The sequence below is a fragment of the Tachypleus tridentatus genome, chromosome 7, assembly GCF_004210375.1.
Source record: "Tachypleus tridentatus isolate NWPU-2018 chromosome 7, ASM421037v1, whole genome shotgun sequence".
Classification (NCBI taxonomy): Eukaryota; Metazoa; Arthropoda; class Merostomata; order Xiphosura; family Limulidae; genus Tachypleus; species Tachypleus tridentatus.
The window spans coordinates 153,070,552-153,094,936 of NC_134831.1; the positions used below are offsets into that span (position 1 = coordinate 153,070,552).

The window sequence follows — 24,385 nt, forward strand, 5'->3', positions numbered from 1 at the left end:
GGAAAACAGAAGCAGAATCAAATGACAGAACTCTTTCTTTTTCATTCTCAAATTAAGTTACAACATCCCAAAAATATACAAGTTTCAATTCTATTTCAAAATGTTAACAGCTTGAAGAATCTTCTAATGATAGTTAAACAATCTCCATACTATTTAACATTCAAAGACATTATATATTAAACTTGGTATTCCTTTAGGTTGATTTATGTAGGTCAAACAAGATGATACTTAGAACAAAAACTCAAAGACTGTTGTTTTCATGAATGCTTTAGCTGCAGTTATGTGATTATATGAGTGTTACCTGATCCAATTGCACATTTTGTTAACATTATTTGTGGGACCAGATGTGTTAAGACTATCTCTGTCATGAAGTTGACAACCATCTCAGCTGTTGACAAACAATAAACTACACCTCCTTTTCATCATGGGTAACCAATTGTACATTCACTAATATCATTATCTCCTTAATATTTTCCAGCCCAACCTTGTTAACACTAGATGATTTTGCTACAGAATTGCAGATCACCTGTTGTACAAATAAAACTAGCTGACAACTTCACTTATATCTAATTTGTCACTTGAGCAGAACTAGTGTAAGCATAACAAAGTGGCAGATGTCTGATGTATATACATATAGCAAGATTCAATAATGTTCTGATATCTCCAGTGTCTACTAAAAACACAATTTTGTGTTCATGTTCATTATTACCATATGGTAGGTGATGCCAAATTCACAGAATTCCAAACCATCTACCATGACACCACATGTGAGCTGACTATTGCACTTATTTGAACTAGCTGGCAAATTCATCACAAGTTCTACAAATTAATGCTAAAGAAGTTCTAGCTATGACTTATCTTTACCATCCCAGAACCTGTCATGACACTAGTCTGAATGATACTCATATCCAAGAGTCTCATCTTAAAATAGGATATAAATGTGCAAGACCTCTTTCTCTTCAGGAATCTCTCTTCTGTTATATTGGTAATGTTGCTACTTATAATAAGTGTGCCTCAAAAGCCCTGTAATGGAGTGAGTACTCAGTGATGTTGTTGGATATGCCCAGGATACTTAATCTGCTCATTTCCATCATAATCCACCTTTGGTTGAAAATGTTATAAAATATTTTATGCCATTAAGTTAAAACTAAGCCAGTGTTCAAAGGTTCATTTACAAGTTAGGAATTTAAAAATATTTCTAAACATTCAAAAATTTTAAGATAGCATTCAAACAGTATTAGATTTTTTACCTCCTTTTAATGGAATCTAAATAACAGTATTTGAATAGTAATCACACATTAAATGCCACTCACATGGAAACTTTAATATTTTGATGTGTAAAATGTCCATGATGCAAAACATTGTTGTTCTGTTAAAGATAAATCCCATACACACATTGTACCAGAAGGTTATACAAAGCAGCTCCTTTCCTGTATAGGAGCAGACCATTGTGGTGAAGCAAAGAGAAAAGAAGTACAATTGACAGCTGCATTGCTTCAATAAGATGCACTAAATGGCTAGTGTACAAATTGTTAAAAGTCCTTATTTCTTTTGTAACCAAAATGTTATTGTTACTCTGTTCTATTTTAATGTTTATTTCCACTAATTAACATTACCATTTATTAATTTGCTTGACACCTTTATCCAAGGCATAAGTTTAATTACTTGACAGTTTTGTTAAAACATAATTAGGGTGACACTATTCTTTGTAAATTTTTGTTATAGTTGAAGGTCTGTGTTTATTTTCTAAACAAACTTTTAGTGTTCATCTGTTTTATCGTACTATTTATTATTATGTCGATTAATCAATTTTGTTACAAAATACTACCATTGTTAAAATGCTTCAAAGAACAACTGTTAAAAATAATTTATTTAACTTAAGTCAGCTACACTTTTAATTGGGTGCTCTTGGAATGCAGTCTTACTCAAAAAGCTATATAAATATCAAATGTAGCACATATGTAAATAAACAATATGCATTTTTTAAATTTTATTTATAATACAAAAAACATGATTACTGTTCTACATAACAAACGTTTAGAAATTAGTGTGAATGTTTTATTTCATTTATACAAATTATCTGTAACATAAATTAATGAAGTATAAATTAGCAATTATAGTTATATCATCAATTATGCAAATTAGTACTACCAAAGGTCAAAAACTATCCTTTGTTACAGTCCTAGTTGAAACTAATTTTCCACAGAATAGCCCACTGAGCAAAATTTTCCAATTATTGTTATTAAGAAAGCACTTTCTAAAATATAGGCCTTAATCATCACTTCAATACCATAAGATACTTCAGAAACCTTACTGCTTAAACCATAGACCATATAGTTGACACACACATGAAGCAATTAAGAGTCCAAAGTAGACCCTTAACACATCCCAACAGTCAGCAGTCATTTTCCTGAGTAGAATGGTTCTATTTATCACAAACCTCACCTCCACTTTTTTTACCTTCAAGTAAATTTTTATTCCATCTTGGGTTTTTTTCTCCAGTTCTGTAAATATTTCAACTTACTAAACAACATACTGTTAAGAATCTTATGAAAAGCCTTCTGGAAATTTAGATATATAACATAAATAGGGGTTTCCTTATACATATAATCCTTAACAAAAATTTTCATCAAATCATTGAGACAACAAAAACCCTTTTCTCAAAATATACCAATAATCTTTAATCCAAATTTAACCTTCAAAGTGCTATTTTCCCAAGCTATTCCTACTAGCAGAGTCTACCAGAAACATATGTCAACTTGACTGGCCTGTAAAGCTAAGCTTGTTAATTACCTGTGAACAGCAGTTACATCCATCAGTCTCATGTAGACTAATCGATTACTCAAAATTAGTCTTTCCAATTGTTACTGTTTTAGATCACCACAAGACTTACTGGTCCTGTATTTGTTATGGCAAACCTGTTAAACTTACCTGCTGCTGTCACTGTGTTTAAACTTCTGACTAAAAAAAGGCTACTAGAAGCAGCACCTGCCAGTGGCCAATGTTTTTTAATTATTCTTAAATTATTGATTAGAGAGAAGGCAACTGTCTGGTTTATTTGATTTATGTAACACGGTTTGAGAAACACTGTAATAATCAGTTAAGGAGTAATTGATTATTTGATTTGTAAACACCACTAACTACCCAGCTATACTGGCTTGTAATTTTCTTGGTGTTCCATAAGCCCTTTAATTGGTTTCTTAATAACCATCAAGAATTTGCTGTGTGTAAATTGTTCTGAACAATTTCAGCTGAACTCCTATTAACTTATTACTTAATTTTGTAAAGCTTTAGATAAATAACATAAAGACCAGGAACCTTACCATCTGTAAGATATCTAAGCTTTTCCAAAAAAATTACTTTTTCTAAATAATAATAAATGTAATAAACAACTTAGACAGCTCATTATTTTAACATTTAGAGGTAACTTAAGGTTGTTGAAATTTTATCTCATAGCTTGCATTAAATTTCATAATTTGAATATTCTAAATAATTATGAAAGTTTCTATATTATTCTCTAGCACCTTCTGGAATATTCCAGAGTATTCATATGATGAAGAATATTTAAGAACATTCAATATATATGCAATCCAGCTGTCACTTCTGGAATATTCTGCATACATGACAGCAGTTTCTAAAATTTTTTATGAGGGCATATAAGCACTTAAGAAAATTCTTCTGTATTATATCTGCTGACACTATATTGTTGAAAATGGATAATGTATTGAGAAGCAAGACTACACTTTGGCTACTTGGTTCAGAAGAAACTGAATTAACAGAAAGCAAATTACTTCCTAATGCATAAGAGTTGTGTATGTTTTTCTACAATCACAAAATATTACAAACAACATTACATAAAAACCCATATGTTGGGATCAAGAAGGCTGAAGGTTTTTGGAACAAGGCTCAAATTCATATTCATCAAGAACATCTGCCATTATCAGGCTGGAGAACTGTCTAAATCAAAAAGTAAAAATGAAGCATAATGAGCTAATGAAGCAAAGTTTTACAATGACCTTATTACCTTTTTGACATTACTGAATACAGATAACCTGACTCTGATCAACATTCCCAAAACAAAGACTTTTTTCTAGCTCAACAAAGGAAAAGAATAAATCATGGGTACATAGGAAAGGTAATATAATGTTCTTTCTCTAAAGGAATCAAAGGTTGAGAAAAGAAGTGATGAAAGTATAGATGGAAAGTGGCATGCAGAGCAGGCACAGCAGACTATGAATGAAACTGTCAGTTGTTAGGAATTATCCCACAGATAATGATAATGAGATTGCTGGATACAGTACCACTAACAGTGATGAGGATAAAGAAGCAATTGGAGAATCATCTCCTTTGAAACCTAAAAAGATGCTAAGATGAAAAAATATATCACTCCCAATTTAGAAGCAGCTATGTGAAAACCCAATTAAGTAATAAAAAGGCAACATTAGTCTTTATTTTCACATCTCACAGTGGTGGTCATGATGTGCAGGAGTTAACTGTCAATAGTTCCTTGATCTGAAGGTCTCAACATTACTTTTGTGAAGAACTTGTTAAAAACTTTAAGAAACAGTTCATGACAAAAGCCTCACCTGTAGTTCCCTGGAATAGCAAGCATCTCAATGATCTTATATAGAATGAACAAGTGGATCAGCTGCCAGTGACCCTGCAACATCTGCATCTTTGTTGTTTAAGTCTATCTTAAGGCATGGTTTGTTACTCACAAGGATCTGAATTTACTTCAGTGTTTTGTTAAATACAAGAAAGTGAATTCTTATATTTCAAAACCTGCCCATCAAAAAAATCCTAGACATCTTTGGTATCTCAATGTGGAACTCACTGTTATGGTGTTCTTTTATTCAAATATATCCACAAAGACAAAATGAGCAATGAAAACAAAAAGAAAGGCATGCTGAATCTCCAAAGCACATCCAGGTGAATATCAAGAAGTTAGGAGCCAAGTAAGGTCAATGATTTTATATTACATAGTATATACCATACCAGGCCATTGCAGTCTAGAACTTCAACCTCACTGAACAACCTTTAAATATGGTCTGAAACTGATAAAATGTCATGTTTAATGTTTTTTGTAGGGATGATAACTGCTTTAAAATTTTCAACCTGATATTTCAACTACAAATAAGGACAATCATACCATTCAGTAAAATGTCCATTCAAGTATCTTAACAGTTCAGTATTTCCTCCAACTTTCTTTTGGATGTTTATGCAAGTATAAGATTCCTCTCTGTGCCCTCTTGTGCTAGGCCTTTCTGAATTATTAAAAAAAAAAATTGATGCTTCAATCTCATGAATTCACTAAATAATTTTGCATACTTCAATTGTCTCACTCCTGAATCTTCACTCATCAAAACCTAACAGCAAGGTGCAAGAGTAAAAACTCAGATCATAGTTAAGCATGGATGAAGTCATAAAACTTGGCTTATTTATACAATTTGCATCTTTAGTGTTAAAATTTTTATAAGAGAAATTGTAAAACTCATCTTAAACTGAATATTAACAAATTATATTATTTGTACAGCAATTGCCTAAAGATTGTATGGCACAAATGGCTACCAATCCAAGTAAATACAGGATTTTTTATTTTTCTTATTCCCCACATTTATTGTTACAAACTTTTGAGATTTCACTCCCTCCTTCCAACCTTATTTGTTTCTACATGTTTCTCTCTTATTAACCTTATACTTGTTTTTATGCTTTGAAAACTGAATTTTTTTTAGTTAAATACTCAACCTGAAAACAACCATCATTAATACGATATCAGAATACCTTTTCATTCTTAACTTCAAACATGAGATGCCAACAAAATGTACCAGAATTGGATCACATAGGTATGGATACCATAGGTAGTATGTTTTGTTTTTATTTACCAAATTACCAATATCTTTTAATTCACATTTCCCAGATCTTAAAAATATTTTATTTTGATTTCTAAAAAATCCTTATATATAATACAAGTTGTAAGAAAATGGAATTCCAGCAAGTAGCTCTGGGATTCCATATATTATGTCAACATGTGAGCAATATATCTACACTGACAGAGTAAAACTAGACTCAAAATTTTAATATCCTTTGATAAAAAGTCATTATCCTGTTTGTAAGTTCCACTCACCAAAGGCATTTAGGGAAGTAAGTAGTTTCAACATTGACTGCAATGCCTCTGTTCAAGCTGGTTAAACATCCAGATGAAAGTGGTAAAGTAGACTGCAGGTAGATTACTTTCTGACCAATTTGTTACAATATTGTCTTCTTACAATCTGTCTCAGCCCATCCAGTTTTCTTGTCTGAAAAGTATCATGGTCAATTCCCTTTATTTTTCACAATACAACCCAACTTACTTACAGAACATTGATTGAATCTCTTTGGTTACACTGATTAAATTAAAATTATTTTTCAATTCACATATTCAATAACCACTTCTGATTTAACCTTATGCTCAAAAATAGTTGAAAAGATGTAATAACCTGTATTTAAAAATACATATACATATCCTTAGTGAACCAAACTAAAAAGGTGACATGAAAAAATTGGGCAGCATAGTATTATTAGATATCACTACCTAATGCAGTTATTCTACTGCAAGAAATAAAATCAAATAGAAAAAAAACACATTGTATACCCAATTCATATTTCATAAACAAAATTATTCTAAAATAGTTTTTAAAACTTCTTTTAGTTTTACATAATGAAGCATACATTTTTATATGCTAATGCTTTATTGGAAGGAAAGGGAAATGGTAAATATTCTTTACCCACATTCATTTTGTTTTTGGAATTTTGTGCAAAGATTAAAGGATATCTGCATTGGCAGTGGTAGTCATCACTTATCAAAGTGATAAACTAGATAACTATGGAAACAGGTACCACCTACTACGAACTCTTGTATTACTTTTTTTTTCAATGAAAAAATGAGATTGATTACACCTTTTTCCCTAGTGGTACAGCAGTATGTCTGAGGGCTCACACTGCTAGAGTATAAATAGCCCGTTGTGTAGCTTTGTGCTTAGTTCCAAAAACAAACAGACTACACATTATACTGGTTTAAAACTGTATGGGAAATTACAAATAGTGCTGTTAAAGGTAAAGCCACCAAGAAGTTAAATACAAATATATATATATACTATTGTCCACATCAAGTATCACTAACTTAACAGTAAGTCCGTAAACAAAAACCTTCTAAATTGAAGGTCGCATAACAGTGATACAAATGAGCGTGAATAGCAATGCTTACAAACACCTGAAACAATAGAAAGTTGTATGTATATAAGCACACATACATACCTCTTCCTATATATATATATATATACACACACACACACGGATATATCCATATGCATACATGACCTTATGTGTATTATAGTTTAAACCCAAGGGCGTAGATCCTGGAGGGATGGGGGATACATCCCCCCTTCATTTTAGGTGGATGTTGCATACAATTATCCCCCTACAGTTTGGTCTGTTAAATTTTATTGCATCACAGGCCTACAAATTGTGTATTTGTTCTTGTGATTTTCGTGTTCTCACCAATCGAATTACATAATTAGGCCTATATGTAGGCTTTTTCAGTAGCCAAAATGTACATCTTTAATATAGGCGTGCTTTAAGCTTTTCGATCTAAGCAATAGTTCGTATCAGTCAGTAGGCCTAAGTATACATGCAAGGCTTGCAAGCACTATCACAGAATCTACCTACGTCTTGTACGTAGTGAAAGATCAAGTAAAATTTTTATCACAACAGATTGAACAGAGCATGAAATTCTAAAATATTACTCCCAAGCGTAAACTCCTGTGATCTAGATCTCGCAGGCCATTTGTAGCTTGTAGCTGCATCAATCTTTTGTGTATATTGTGCGGTTTTCCTAATCCATTTGTTCTTATACATATCTAGCCGGTTTTATTGTCGAACGCCTTACTCTCCTTAGCTGCTGTAGCCGCTGACCATAGTGTACGTTTAGTGTACAGTTAACGACAGGTTCGGGCCGCTCGGATGCAAGCGCGCTCTACACTATCCCCCTCCGCTCCCTTTAGTCTGGCCTAGCGCGTTAAGGCGTGCGCTTCGTAATCTGAGGGTCGCGGGTTCGCGCCCGAGTCGTGCCAAACATGCTCGCCCTCCCAGCCGTGGGGGCGTTATAAAGTTACGGTCAATCCCACTATTCGTTGGTAAAAGAGTAGCCCAAGAGTTGGCGGTGGGTGGTGATGACTAGCTGCCTTCCCTCTAGTCTTACACTGCTAAATTAGGGACGGCTAGCACAGATAGCCCTCGAGTAGCTTTGTGCGAAATTCCAAAAAAAACAACAACAACCCTTTAGTCTGAGCCTCGATTTTACAACAGGGCTCATTATACCTGTGTTTGTGGCCCTCATTAATCCATGAAATTTCAGAATATCACCGCCCTCTAATAAAGTGCTGGTGCTTTATGGTAAAAGAACAATATATTATCTTATCATATCTAATAAAAATATTGTATTTTCTTGTATAATTAAAACACAAAAGGAGCGATTTCAACGGCCTGAAGCCTCTACTCGAATTGTATTGCTAGTTTTTGTTTAGTTGTTTTTATTTAATAGACGTGCTTATAGACATTATATCACAACGTCTTTGCCTTTTGATGAGCTTTAACAGGAATATAATATATTTGTGATTGTTTAAGTATATTTCGAAAACTTGCAATTACTTGTGTTGTAACTAGCACACATTATTCTCCCAGCGATGCCCAGGCGGTCAGTCGGCTCGGTAGTCACTGTGAGGTTCGTGCGTTCGACTTAAGTACATTGTATAGTTCAGTCCTACTTCCAGCCAATTTTACAATGCTATAAATGTCAAAGATTCGGACACACAAAAATCAACTGCATGGCCAAAGACAGATGCGTGAGATGCAGTGGACCTCACGAGGTTGCTCATTGCCTCAATGAGCGAAACCAAGTGAAATGCGCAAACTGTCAAAGCCCTCACGCAGTTAGTTACAAAGGTTCTCCTAAATACACACAGATACACAACAGAATCATTTTCAAAACCACGAACAGTAACAAACAACCTCTCAACACTCACATCACTAAACAACCTTTACTCTAAACTCCAAAAGACTCACAGATCACAAACACAACCACTCAGCCACAATAAACACGTACATACGCAGACGTTACACGTATGAAAAGAACACATACATTTAACCCCACAGAATTCACTACAAATTTATTAGCAATGCTAATCGAATTAAGCGAATTCCCCACCTTCGAATCAAGACACGAGTCACTCAAGGCTCTTTGCAGCCTTGCAAGACACAACTTTCACCTTCCCATCTCAAACCACATCATCTTTTACTTAGAATTTATACAAGGGAAGTAGAACATCACAATGATTCAACACGTTAAAATTTTACACATCAACTGCCAAGGAAACCTTAAATATAAAAGAATAGAAATCTACAACATAAATAAACATATAAACGCCAACATTATCATCATCTCAGAAACACTTTGCACAGAGAAACAAAACACCACAATCCCCGGATTCATTACATACAGCATACTTTACTCGGAAAACAATAGAGGCATAATAGCTTACTTCAATACAGAAATTTCACATCTAATCTTGATAGAAGAGTCTTTTAAATCAAGCATAAATGAAACCATTTTTTTATAACATACACTTTAACAACCAGCTAACAATTCCAATTCTAGCCATATATTGTTCACCCACTAAAGATATCGACATTAACTTCTTACAGAAATGTGTTAATCGTAAACCAAAACCAATCATCATTGGGGACTTTAATTCCCCACACACAGAACTAAGAGGAAATAGAAACATACGCAGAGGGTTGATTATAAAAAATTTCATTTCTATTAACAATATGCATCTAATAAACGATCACACACCTACACACTTTTCAGTTGCCAATGGCTCATATGACGTACTTGATTACATCATAGCCCCAAGGACACAGTAAACAGAATATCTGACTTCAGAGTACATGTTGAAATCACAAGTGACCACTTCCCCATTTCCTGTATAATTCACCCGAGCCACCCTGCTGTGGCGTACGTGACTCCCTCAGCGTACACTTACACCAAAATAGATTGGCTCACTTTTAACGCTTCACTGGATTCATATCTACCCCATCCAATTGAACATGCTAACAACAAAACAGAATTAGACAACTATGTAAATCAAGTTACAGAAGCCATACATAAAGCCATAAAAAACACAATCCCTAAAACAAGGAGAAAGCACTCACATAATCAATTGGACTGTAACAACGGAAGTTCATGCACTAATAATCAAACGCAGGCAATTAAGACGAACACATTTTATAACACGTGATCCAACTATCAAAACACAGATTAACAGAACAAATGCAAAAATTAAACAAGAAATTAAAATAGCAAAAGAAACTAATTGGCAAAACTTTTGTAAAAACTTGGAAAAAATCAAAAACAATTCAAAAGAATTTTGTAAAAAATTCAAGAGTATTTCTTCCGACATAAACACAAATCACATGCTACAACATATCACACACAAAAATATAATCGCAAGGACGGACGTAGAGAAAGCTGACTACTACGAATCCTCCTTCAGCAACCTAAATTCAGTCGACTTTGACACACAACACCAACATCATGTCAACAACTTCATAAAAACAAACCAAGCTTTATTCTCTACTCAAGTTCAATCAACAGGAAAATTACCATCACAGAACTAAAAATTAATATTAAAAACTTGATAAACACTTCTCCCGGATACGACCAAATACCAAACATTATTCTGAAAAAAAGCTCTACTCTCCTATTACAACACCTCACAAACATCATGAACATTTCACTAACAACTGGATATTACCCCGACACTTGGAAAAAAACCATTATAACCACCATTCCAAAGAAACAAACTAACAGGACCAATCCAGATAATTTCCGTCCCATCAGTCTGTTAAGCTGCCTTGGCAAACTGATGGAGAGGGTAATCTCTAACCGTCTTCTTCACTTTTGTGAAATAAATAATATCCTTCCAGAATCGTAAAATGCCTCCAGGAAAAACAGGCAAACAACAGAACACCTCACACGACTCACCGAATCAGTCTACAAGGCTTTTAATAACAACCAACTGACCATTAGTGTATTTTTAGACATTAAAAAAGCATTTGACAGCGTATGGCACAATGCCATCAAGTACAAACTAACACATCTAAAAATAAATCCTACTATAGTTAAATGGATATCAAACTTCCTGACAGATAGAAGAGCACAAGTAAAAGTCAATAAAACTATATCTAAATCGTTCAATATAACTGCAGGAGTGCCCCAAGGATCAGTCCTTTCTCCACTATTGTATATTATTTTTGTCAGCGACATATCTTTCCTCAATTTAACATACACTCATAATTCACAATACGCAGACGACATTGCTATCTGGAGCACCTCCAGAAACCCAGTAATGGCCATGTCTCGCGTGCAAGAATCACTTAACAACGTCTCGACCTGGAGTAACAAGTGGAGAGTAGTTTTAAATCCAACCAAAACACCAGCAATCACCTTCTACAGGAAACTAAAAGGACAAAAAAAAACTCTAGAAAAAGTAAAATTATCGCTCGGAAATACGCCCATTAACATGAGCAAACACATCACTTTCGACACAAAACTAACATGGAAAAAACATGTTAACAGTATACACTCATACATTAGAAAACGCATTTCACATTTAATGACTCTAACCAGCAAACACTCAAAATGCTCACCAAAAACCATTATCCAAATATATAAGGCTTACATCCGTCCGCTAATAGAGTATGGATGTCAAGTCACATATAATATGTCAAATAACACACTCCAGAAAATTCAAGTTCAACAAAACAAAATACTAAGATCTGCATTCAGTCTACCATCATACACTCCAGTAAATTATATACATCAAATCAGTAACTTACCAACGCTAAGAAACAGACTAACAGAAATATCACACAAATACTATTTAAAAGCAGAACACAGAAACAGACTAATTGCATCACTCTGTAAATTAACCAGTGCACCAACCAAATTTATTTCACCATACAACATATTTCAGGAATCACAAATCACACAACAAAGTACTAAAAGGGCAAAACTCACGTAAATATTATTTATTTTCTTTTTCAGGTCTCGGGCACAGGACAGGTGAATCTTTCGGCGCCTGTCCTGTGAAAGTGGGTTTTTCTCGGGGCGCTCCCGTTTCCCCCCACAACAAAAACTTAGGCATTGGATCTTTAGATCCCAGCCAAGGCAACTATTGCCATGCCCCGAATCGGGTCGTTTAGATTTATGTTCACATTTACCGTAACAACTGCCTTTCGGGGCGGAATGTGGCCGTTTTCTCTGGTGCTACCTGTGCCTCATTCATGAATAATATTAATTATGACCAACTTCACTCCTTCACCCAAAAAGAATCAAAAAAAAGGAAAAAAAAAAACAGCTAAATTCAATAACCTTCTACGAAAGGGGACGAAGAGGAATCACAACGTTCCTGAACACCCCAGTTGGAGATAGAATTCTTCTGATTTCTCTCTCTCTAAACTGAACCCCTGCCACATTAGTTTGCGTTTTTGCGTCCTACTTCCATATTTAAGGTCACAGGGAGTTTCGCCCTTGACGCCGAGTAAGTAAGACGTGTGTTTTCTCTCCTTCTGATTTCCCAGCATGTCGTTCTCGTTACCCGGACCTGCCGTGCCACTCACGCCTCCTGTCCCGCCGGTAATCGTCGACGGTCTACCACCCCACCTTTCGCCTTTACAAATAGCTACGTTTATCGTCCAAGCTAAGCCCGGCACTTCCATAGACTCCTCTAGAACACGGTTACTTCGCCGAGGAGGTATTCTCCTTCAACCGTCAACTCCTGCCGACCTTTCATACTTCTGTGAACCGTGGAACACTGTAATTAACATTAGATTCTCTCCGACAAAAAGCCCAATGAGCCTTTTCACTGTTTTCTTGAGAGGTATACACCCTTCGATACATCCGTCCGAGATCAAAAACGCCATAGAAAGCCAGACAAAGTCTGAAATATACGCCGTGCATCGTATCTTCTCAAAATCTACCAGACAGTGGTTAATCTCGGGTTAGACAGGGTTAATCTTGCCATTCGACTTGCATATCGACTCCCCAGGTACACACCGATAGCTTACCTTGAAAAAGTAAGCACCATCCCGCCTCTCAAGAAAAGACTTACCTATCTAGCAGCTAAATACTATAGAAAAGCAAGCAACCGCACACAATTAACAAGACAATTTCCACAACTAGCAGCCACCCCACGATCTTGGCAGCGATACCTCTCGCCAAACAATTACATACATGCCCTGAACGTAAACTCGAATGTCTAACCGTATATGCCTTCATACTTTCAGTGTTGGGCACTGATGGGGTTGTTTTCTTTCGGCGCCCGACCAGTAAAAGTGGATTTTCTCGAGGTACCCCCGTTTCCCCCCACATCAAAATTATTTTCTCTTAGGATTTATAGATCCCAACCCTAAAAAGAAACCAGTAAGAATGAATCTTAACATTACCAACTTTTAGAATCAAAATTTCGGTTAATTTAGATCATGAGTTTTAACTAGGCTGACGTACTGTTTGCATCTCTCTGCTAGTTTCGCCTTTCTTCGACCACATTTACGTCAAAAAAACCTTCAAATGGATGTGAATGAGGTGCTGAGCCTCTCGTCACAGTCTTCGATCTCTTTCCGACTCGTCGACCTCCTCCGCAGCTGGTTCGACACTCCTCAAACAGTCGCATAAGTATGTTAATTTCGGGGTCATCTGTGACCACCACTCCACATTGATAAATATCTTGCCACTCAAGTCCAGTTCACCAATCTTGTACACCGTTGAGAAATTTTCTCTCGTCGCGTGTGGGGTGAAGAAAAACAGTAATTTCTGACCGCCCCTGGTTAAGTTAAATTATAAATTAACCTAAATACCTATCCAGTATTTTCCTTTCCTTTCTTACTTCCATTCTGTTCTATCTTCGTTCGTTGTACGTTAGAGATTTTCAATAAAGACTGTATTTTAGCCTGTTGAGTCCTCTGGAAAACGGATTCCAATTACGACAAGCAAGTGTCTGAAACTTTCCGATATCAGACAGTTCTGCAAGCCAGTTACTAATACTACAAGTGACGATGCAGATGCAGATAATCCAACAACCTCAAGCAAAGGAATAGAAACTTGCCATACAGAGAAAATACCATGTTCATCAGAGGACGAGTCTGAAAATGCTTGTGCAACTATTGCACATCATGAACCACCAGATAGTTGTGAAACAAGTTTGTGCAGTAATGAAAAATCTGACACTCTACAGATACAGTGTGGAAAGCCATATCATCCAGATGCACAACTAATACCACAACAGAAAGCAAAATATCAACTTCCAGGGCAAGTGGTTTGATGAGTTCCCATGACTGCACTTCGACAATCAGACTTAAAAAGTCATATGCTTTCATTGTGTCAAGGTGGAAAATGGAGGCCTTTTTACAGGGAAATTGGAGACGCCAGTAGAGTATACCTTCACATCCACTGGTTTTTGCAACTGGAAAAAGGCAAAACAGAAATTCAACGAACACCAATCCTCCTCTCAGCACAGATTTGCTATATCTCCAGAAGGTTCGCTTGATGTAACCCAAGTGACTGTCCAGCTCCATGATGGAAAAAAAGAAGCAGCAGGAAGAATGCAAAAGAGGTCTAGCCAAAATATTCAGAAGTTAACGTTTCCTACTGCATCAAGGTTTAGCATTACGTGGACATACTGATACGGAGGGGAACTTCCTGCAGTTAATGAAGCTCCTGGAAGAGAAAGATCCTGAGTTGACGGCCAACTTGTCAAAGAAAATCACATTCATATCACCCCAAGCTCAGAGTGAAATAATGGAGATGTTCAGCCATCAAATACTGAGGAACATAGCACACGAAGTGCAGCAAAGTAAAATATTTGCATTAATGGTTGATGGCACTCAAGATGTTACAGGTGCCGAACAGGAAGCAATATGTGTACAATACATAGAGTAGAACCTTGACATCCATGAGACATTTCTTGGTTTGTACAGTGTTTCCAATACAACTGGTGAAACAATATCCTCGACTATACTTGATGTACTGATTTGGCTCAATTTACCGCTGTCAGGATTAAGAGCACAAACTTATGATGGAGCCGCTAACATGAGTGGTGCGTACAGTAAATGCCAGACAAAAATAAAACAGAAGCAACCGTCAGCTTTGTTTTTTCACTGCGGAGTACACAAGGCTAATTTAATAATGCAACATGCAGTTGAAGCTTGTGAATGTGTTCGAAATTCTATCCAGTGGGTACATGAACTTGGTGTCTTGCTTAGAGGTCAGCAAATACAAGACAATCTTTGAAAATATTGTATCGTCAGACAACCACAATGGTCCAGTTAAATACATCCGCCCACTGTGTCCAACACGCTGGTTGTGCCGCCTATCTGCAATTACATGTGCTAATGATCACTACAGTGACATTGTTGATTCTTTGTCTGATTTAGCAAATGAAAAATCAAATATAGCAGTGAAAGCACGAGGTCTGCTGGACAGATTTGACAAAGGAAAGACAGTTTTAGGATTATTGATGGCTCAGCATCCATTAGTTGCATTAGAAGAACTAAACCGTGCATTCCAAGCAAAATCAGCGACAGTATCTGGTATGATTGACGCATCTGCAATGACAATAGAGCAATTGCGGGTATTGCGAACAGACGAAAATTACAACAAGATATTTGATGAAGCTGAGAAAAAGGTAACTTCCCTAGATCTGGTGCCTATTGAACTACCACGCATTCGCAGACCCCCCCCAGAAGGATCACAGATGATGGCTCAGCACACCATTCTGCAACAGCTAGAGATTACTACAGAAGCCAATATTTTGAATTTGTGGACACAGTCATAGAACATCTGACCACTAGATTCAATGCAGACAACAATGACTTGAGACAATATCTGGCACTTGATAACATGATCACATCTGGCAAGATTGACAACTCGGTTATAAACTTCTATCCAGAAATCTCTGCACAACGGCTCGAGTTTCAGTTGCCCATGTTCAAAGGAACAACAAAAGCAGTATCTCTGAAAGGTGCAAAGGATGCTTACTGTAAAATGCATGAAACAAGCCAGCAGATGTTTAGTGAAGTGTTTCTTCTCATGAAAATTTTGCTTGTATGTCCAGTATCCAGTTGCGAATGTGAATGCAGCTTTTCTGTATTAAGACGGTTGAAGACGTGGTTAAGATCAACTATGTCTCAGTGCCACCTCAACCATGTGGCAGTTTGTCACACTGAAAAAGATGAGGTCGACAAGATAAATATAGAAGAGCTTACGAAAGAATTCATAAAAGATCATCACAAAGGAGGTCTACATTTGGGAACATATAGGCTATAGGACTAAATGAATCTTACTTCAATGAAAAGTATGAATAATTATATGTGACATTGTATTGATGTGTAATTTTCAAAAGTTTGCAAAGACATTTTAATTATTTTTATCAAACAACATGAACAGTTTTTCAGTAAATATAAACTTATCAAGGGTAATTACTAATTTTATTAATATTTAAAAACGTAATTCATGAAATGAAAGTTATTAGTAACCTTGTCAAGTATAATGGTCATCTTTTATACTGTGTAGTGTGCAGGAATAAATTTATGTGGCAGTTAATTTGTGACACATTTGTCTTTATTCTATTAACATTTTGAAAACTTTTCTCAACACCTCATTTATACAAACCTACATGGAAACCTTGAAGTATCGTGGCAACAAGATTACTCTGTGACTGCATGTTTACAACTTTCAGGTTCACGTAATCAGAGATTACCAATTTGTAAATTGAACAGTCTACATAAGTGGTAGCAAAAATCATCCCCCCCCCCCAATCGGGTGTAAAAAATCTACGCCCCTATTTAAACCAATGAATATATATATATAATTATTCTATGTATAAAACCTTTTGAGTGTGGATTAAACTAAAGCAAAAAATATTACAAGTCCATTTAGCTCAGCCCATTGTGGTGAAAAGTTCCAGGTCAAAAAATATTTTGCTTTGTTGTAATTTACGGTTACGTAAACAAGTATTTTGAAATGGTCAAGAGCAAATTGAAGTATCGGGCCATTGGTTTATCTACGTTACAATTTATTATATCTAATATTTTCTCGGGTAAGTTCTGCTAATAATCTACTGGTTTCTCCTATGTATAATTTTGCACAATATGAGCGAACAAAAAATATTACGCACTTTGATGTGCATTTATATTCATCCTTAATGTAAAAGATTGAATGAAGGCCTTGCATGGATGTTCTTGAGTCAATGTAAGCACACGTGTTACAGCACTTTCTATTACATGGGTAGCTACCTATAATAAGGCATTCAAGTCGTAATCCGAGGGTCGCGGGCTCGAATCCCCGTCGCACCAAACATGCTCACCCTTTCAGCCGTGTGGGCATTATAAAGTTATGGTCAATTCCACTATTCGTTGGCGGTGGGTGGTGATGATGCTAAATTAGGGATGGCGTGAAATTCAAAAACAAAAACAAAACATATAATAAAATTTGTGTCTGTTGAGGTGTCTGTTTTAAGGAAACTATATATTACGAAGTTTCAAATATTAGTATCGTGAAGGTAGGAAATTAAAGGGGACAAAGAATAATATGTTTAATGGTGTTAGAATCCATTAAAATGTGAAAATTATTTAGAATAATATTTTTAATTTGTTTGTTATAAGTGTGGTGGCATGATACAGACCAGTTTAGAGTTTGTTTTCCGTGAGAGATGAGAGTTTTTCAGAATGTTTTTGGGGTGGTTACGATCAACAAAAAAAGATTCCAGTTCTGTAGAGTAGGCATTAAAATAACCGGGTTCACTACATCGGGATTTGAGGATGTTCTTTTTTATATGTATGGGTTGATTAGAATTAAAGTACAAATAGATATGGGTGTCTGTAGGTTTATAATGAGCACTGGTTGTTATTTCATCAAAATATTTAGTAAGAAACACGTCTAAAAATGGTAGAGATGAATCGGAAATGTCATGCGTGTAACACAATGAAAGATAGAAGTTACTTACTTAACGAATAAACGTTTCTAGCTCGGGCAAGGTGCTCTCGAAAATCCCAACAACGTTATCGATATATCTCTTGTAAAGTAGTGGTAAAGGACCATCATACGGTGTAAACATCTGTTCTTCCATATATCCAACAGAAATATTTGCAAAAGTGTCCCCATTTTAGTTCCAATAGCTATGCTGCTAACTTGTTCATAAATTTCATTGTCAAAACAGAATCCACTGCATTTTAAAACCGGTTCTGCTAAACGGATCAAAGTATTAGTGGAAGAGCGAAGCTCAGGACGTTTGTCAAAAAAAGTGTCTTAAGGATATTAATTCCTCTTGTTGTTGTATTACGGTGTATAATGATTTGATACCTATATTAAATAAAAGGACTGAATCTGGTTTTGGCTTAAAAGTTATAGTGTTGAAGAGGCTAAGAGCATGATAAGTGTCCTTAATAAAAGTTGAAAATGAGTGACTAGGGAAGCCATTAGGAAATCTAAATAGTTAGAGATAAGTGAAATTGGAGTATTAAAAGTAGACACAATGGGTCTACCAGTGTTGTTGGGTTTATGAATTTTAGGCATTAAATAGAAAACAGCAGTTCTAGTTAGAAATGGGTAATATTAAATTTCTAGCTTACATAGGTAGTTCTTCAGCATCAATCAGTTCGTTGACAGTGTTGGTGATGTTTTCATGATATTTTGGTAATGGGTCATCCTGAAGTAGTTTGTATAATAATAAGTCATTCAAATTACATGAAACTTCCTGAAGACAAATATCTTTACGTCATACGACCACAGTTACTCCCTTACCTGATGGTTTGATAATAATATAATCTCTATACCGAACATTTTCCAAGCCTTTGCGTTCTTCATGCATGAAACTGTCTTTAGAGTTCCGTGCTTTGACGTTAAACTTGTTTATCTCAGTACAACATTTGTCTATTTAATAATCAAGTGGTGGAAGTGACCCACTGGAAGGGTCCATCTGCTGGGAGTGTGTTATAAATTGCAAAAGGGATCTTCAGTTGTACTGGTTTGTGTGGTTTTACCATTTTGGTTGATGTTATTTATATCATGTTCTGTAAGGTAGCTTTTATTGGTTTCTCTTGAATTGTTGGAATGAAAATATGGTTGGATTTTTAAATGCCGAGAAAATAATTTGCAATCACGTTTTGATTAAATATCACTCAGGCTTGGTCGAATGGAGACATTTATTTGGTATAAATCTTTCTGCATTTGATTATCGAATCAAACAACCTTCTCTCGCCCATCCAGTGTAGGCCCCAACGACGTCACTCCACCGTAAACCACCTGATTCGACTTGAAACATCAATCAGAGAAGCCTTTCTCAAGCGACAATATCTTATTTACATATTATTTAACTCTGGAAAATTACAATACTGCGTGAAGGGACAGCATTTTGTAAGACCTCCATTCATATGTGTTGCATGACCATTTACCCACTTTTAACCAAAACATTTTAATGGAGTGGAGAATCCAAGACTGTATGAGCTCGACGCTTTATCGTTCTTTTCTACCGAAACTTGAAATCCACAGGGCTGTGTCTTGAGTGTCACACTTTTCAGTATGAAGATTAATGCTATCATTGCACAACTTTCTCCTACTGTTGCAAATTGACTCTATATCTACCACTTCCACATCTCGTATCAGTCGTCAAGCATGAGGTTTATTGAGCAGTAGCTTCACACTGCCCTCAACCGTTTCTCAAAATGTTTTATCTTTTCTTTCTCTAAAACCGTTTGCATGCACTTTTTCTGCCAATAGGGTTTTCACCCCCACCTCGAGCTCCGTCTTGGTGATACTGTTTTCCCATTCGACTCTGAGATAAAGATCTGGGGGTTTAACTTTGACCGTAAGTTGACCTCCACTCCACGATTCAAGCAACTATGTGTCAAGTAAACAAAGGTACTGAACATCCTCCGTGTCCTCTCTTCCACGTCTTGGGGAGTAGATGAGTGTTCTATGCTCAAAAACTATTATGCCCTCAATCGATCCAAACTGGACTATAGATCTCCAGGCTATGATTCTGCCAGGATATCACCCTTGAAGATGTTGGATCCTGCTCATCATCTCGGACATTGGCTCTTCACAGGGGCTTTCAAAACTTCTCTAGTCCAGAGTTTGTACACCAAGTCCCATGAATCTCCTCTTCACCTTCACCACTCGTAACTTTCTTTACAGTATGCTTCAGAACTTCAATCCTTACCACAGCATTTCACCTTAGGTTGTGTCTTCCTTTTTCAGTAGACTATGCTCTTTTGGAATAGACAGTCTGCCATTTTTCCATTTGGCCCTTGTGTCCAGGCACAGCTGGCACACTTGGGTCTTTTTTGGATGATATTCATATCTCACTGGTCACCTCATCCCATGACTTATTACCATCTACACCTGTGACCTTTCTTTGGGTTATCTGAAGGAGGCGGATACTCCCGATTGGAAGTATCTTCTTCTGTTTGCCGAACATCTTTCAAACCATTCTTCTATTTTTGTTTATATAAATGATTCGAAATCAGGTTACCCTGTGGACTCTGCCACAGTTTGTGATGGTTTGGTGGTTGCTCAAAAGATCCCCTTTGCAGTTTCTGTGTTAACTACTGAGTTGTATTCCATTTCTCTTGCCCTGGATCACGTAAAGGCCATGCACTACACAGACTACTATTTATACCAACTTTCTTAGTTCTCTATTGGCCCTGAAGTTGTTTCATTAGTTCCGCCCTATTTTCATCTAAATTCAAACCCATCTAGCCCATTTTTCTTTATCTTCCGTTTCTATCCAGTTTTTCTAGATACCAACCCATGTCGTTGTTCCTGAGAATGAGCTCGCTGATACTGCAGCTGAGTCAGTCTGCTCTTGTGCTATCACATTTATAGACTACAGTCCTGTATTTTAAGCTCGACTCCGCGCCAGTTCGCAGTCAACTTGAAATGAGCAACATGATAACAAGCTTTTTCAGATCAAACCTTTTGTTTCTCTTTGGGCGTCTTGCTTTCATAAGAATCGGAATCAGTAAGTTGTCCTGGCTAGACTATGCATTGGTCACAATTTTTAACTCATCGTTTTATTTTATATTAGACGGATGTACCAATGTGTGGCCTTTGTTGTGCTCTAATCACAGTAGCCAACGTTTTATTGTTGCGACGACTCTCAATAACAACACCATTTCAGAAGTGTTTTTCCATGGATTTACCCCTTGATACTGAACAGGTCGTTGGCGATAATGACACTGTCAACTTTACATATGTCTCAAATCTTTTAGGACCATTGGCCTTTTTAATTATATTTAAATGTTGTACCTGTTTTTTGAACTCTGTTTTGTTTACCTTAATTCATTTTTTACATTTCATAACAATTTTACTTTTACGTTTTATTTACCAATTGTTTTGCGCAAATAGCTTAGTTGCTTTGCGCCGATAAACGCCAGACAACCAGACATACAGATGAAGGAGCTAACTTCAACAACCAGCTGCTTGATGAGTTCTGAAAAACATTAGATATAGTAAAGACTCACAATTTATCCTATCAAGTACACTCTGATGGTTAGGCAAAATAAGTAACATAGCTACCGAGCAGGTGCTTGCAAAATGTGATAATATGAGAGAATTGACTAGGATGAACTTTTTTCATATATGATTACTGCATGAAAAGAAATAGAACAGGGATTAACAGGCCATTTACTAAACCTGCTTATGTTTCAATAAGAAAAACTACTCGTAAATGACAACTCAAGAAGACGCCACATCAGTAAAAGTGCTATAATTTGATTGTGATTGGATATGAGCTAAAATAGATCCGAGAATACGTGAAGCATATTGATACGTTGTCTCCATGCTTTAGAGAGGAGCTTTTGATGCAAAAACTTAACAATGACTCTGGAGAGAAAACAATGGGCGAGTAGACAGCCCATGAGCTTAGTGTTTAAGTTCAACCATACACTCGTTACAAAATAACTTATCCACTTTGTTATTGGTCCTTACAAAATTCATATCTGTTCCTTATCTGATATGTTTGCCGAAATTATCCAGAAAAATTAACTTAAGGCGTATAAATACAAACTCTATAACCAGGGTTAACCCTTTGTCTTTTATCATCATTCCATCAACTGTTGCTTTCTTTTGCTTGTTTTTCATGCATTAACTCGTTTTGTTGTGCCTTTTATATAACTATTGGGGTTTTCTCAACATGTCACATCTGTCTAACGTATGGCTGTAAATTCTTGCCCTCCAGGATCATAGCCGGAATATTGCTTTGCATGTTACCAGGAATTTCATTAATGGTGTAGTTGCACGTTTTAACACATAACACACCTAGTATGTTATGTAGACACACTATTAACACCTCAATATCGTATTAACATTTCCGTTTCGCGTTGTTTCATTCTAACTTCGTGTCGATCCTCGTCTGATCTGTATTACGTAGACTAGTTTCACGAGATTGACGTTTCACTTCCAGTATGGGTTTCACCCATTTCACTGCTCTTCTTCACAAATTAACAATAGTTTCGTTCTGGATTTTCTGTACTTTGACCCCTTTGTTTCTTGTTTCCGATGATAAATCAAGCTAATCCTGTTAATTTAACACTAATATTTTATATTTATAATCCACTAACAATTTCGATTTGCTTTTATCTATTCTAATTTTGTCATTAATCTATGTAATTATCTAGTGGCTACTTAATTTTACGATTCAAAGTCGGTTAACTCTATTACCTCAGTAGTTTTAGAGAATGATAAATGTTTAATATGATTTTCAGCTCTCTTTCACTTCTCGGATTTTGATAATTAAATCCAGTTTTAAGATTTTGATTAAAGCCAATTTAGTTTGTGCTTATCAGGAGTCCTAATAGGCATGGTGTTATCACCACTGAATTTGACAACTTCAGTTTAACTGACCTCTTTATTTTTCTTTTTTCTTTATGTAGATTGCAAGGTTTCTACGCACTTTTGGTATTCCTTAGTTGTTAATCCTGATCGTTTAGGGGTAAATGTTGTGTTCCTGCTAATACGCTTTTTAATTCTTTACTTTCTGGGTTCACTTCTGTGGGCCTGATTATTTGTGATTCTTTTTTAGTTAATAATTATTGTACATCAGGAATTTTTATGTTTAGTTGATTATGGGTATCCAATATATTCCTGAATTAGGATCGCAAACTCTAAAGAGTCTTTGTATACAGTCTAGTATATCTTTCTCTGTTGGTTCTAAGTATTTTTATTAATCATTAGAGGCCCGACATGGCCAGGTGGGTTAAGGCGTCCGACTCGTAATCTGAGGGTCGCGAGTTCGAATCCCCGTCGCACCAGACATGCTCATCCTCTCAGCCGTGGGGGCGTTATAATGTACGGTCAATCCCACTATTCGTTAGCAAAAGAGTAGCCCAAGAGTTGGTGGTGGGTCGTGATGGCTCGCTGCCTTCCTTCTAGTCTTACATTGCCAAATTAGGGACGGCCAGCGCAGATAGCCCTCGTGTAGCTTTGCGCGAAATTCAAAAACAAACAATAATCATTAGAAAGAGCTTTATCTGGTTTTCACGTTTAATAGTTAATAACTAGCAAATTATTTATAAGTAATGTTAAATATATTACTCGATATGTTTAAATATTCTGTCTGCTACATTTTGGGGTACCTCTATAAATATTCATAGTGTATCTCTTACTGCAACTGTTTTCACATCAGTCCTTGTATAACTCATGTATTAGGTTGAGGAATAATTCGTGAGCGTTTTTAAATAATTTCATTCAAGCATTACATGCAAGACTATACAATACTTCAATGCATGAACACATTACACCCAAAACATTTATTATGATACTTTATTTCATGTAATACCTAGGTATATAGTATGCATTGTTTTAAACGAAATTGCAAGAAGTTAAATGCGAAAAGCAGATGGTGTCGAAAATGCTCGATTTTGTCCACTTGACATTCCATTTAATGAGCTGAAAATGAAAGCAAAAATTAAAGACATATGAAAATCAAACACACCATCTATTAGAGCAAAAAATTATCTACCAAATGACATGAAATATTTTGCGAAAGCGTTTCATTTATGAATATATTTTGTTAGCTTGAAAAAACGCTCACGAATTATTCCTCAACCCAACAGATTAGATCGCTATGTGTTTGGATTACAAACTGTAAATGTGAGGGCAGTCTTCTTTCAATGTCATCTAGTACTCTTTCTAGTTTACCAGGGATAGAAAGAACTAGCTTAGCTTCTTATCTGCAGCTATATACAATGCCTGTACTAATGTAGCTATCATTGTTCTACTACTTCCTACCTT

At 35.9% G+C, this 24,385-nt stretch overlaps 1 long non-coding RNA gene across 18 annotated transcripts in view; it reads right to left on the bottom strand.

The window, feature by feature from the left end:
• The window catches only part of LOC143256934 (uncharacterized), a 496,333-nt gene that overhangs the window by 52,185 nt on the left and 419,763 nt on the right, over window positions 1-24,385 (bottom strand). For 9 of the 18 annotated variants that reach the window (XR_013031615.1, XR_013031616.1, XR_013031617.1 and 6 more), the window contains exons 2-3: window positions 6,125-6,296; window positions 5,150-5,264 (exon numbers count right to left, since the gene is read on the bottom strand). This is a non-coding gene — a long non-coding RNA (uncharacterized LOC143256934). Of the gene's footprint in view, window positions 1-5,149; window positions 5,265-6,124; window positions 6,297-6,768; window positions 6,926-8,685; window positions 9,081-9,575; window positions 9,704-9,889; window positions 10,028-10,248; window positions 10,348-24,385 lie in introns of those variants that run through there. The other 9 variants (XR_013031625.1, XR_013031626.1, XR_013031623.1 and 6 more) reach the window with 6 other exon arrangements.